General features: G+C 68.7%; 1 protein-coding gene across 1 annotated transcript in view; it reads left to right on the forward strand.

Moving 5' to 3' along the window:
• The window catches only part of LOC104509800 (2-oxoglutarate dehydrogenase, mitochondrial), a gene marked incomplete at its 3' end in the record, with an annotated part of 16582 nt that overhangs the window by 16031 nt on the left and 302 nt on the right, over nt 1–249 (forward strand). The window lies entirely within an intron of this gene.

The following is a 249-nucleotide window of genomic DNA, read 5'->3' on the forward strand; positions in this document are numbered from 1 at the left end:
GTCCTGGATCCGACTGCTGCCTTGAACGTGGGGAGGGGGGCAGTAACACCCGGGTGGGCTCAGCGCAACGCCGCGGTGGGGGCGGGTGTCATGGACCCGCTAGCAGGAGGTGTGGGGCGCCCTGGGCTCGTGCTGTGAGTGGGAGGGTTTGGGGAAAGGGACTGAACCCGGTGCGTGTGCTACGCCTCCGCTGCCCCAGGGGCTGCCGCACAGCGTGAGGTGAGGTGTCCCCAAAACTGGGGCAAGAGG

This window comes from Eurypyga helias, unplaced genomic scaffold (genome assembly GCF_000690775.1).
Source record: "Eurypyga helias isolate BGI_N326 unplaced genomic scaffold, ASM69077v1 scaffold17965, whole genome shotgun sequence".
Lineage (NCBI taxonomy): Eukaryota > Metazoa > Chordata > Aves > Eurypygiformes > Eurypygidae > Eurypyga > Eurypyga helias.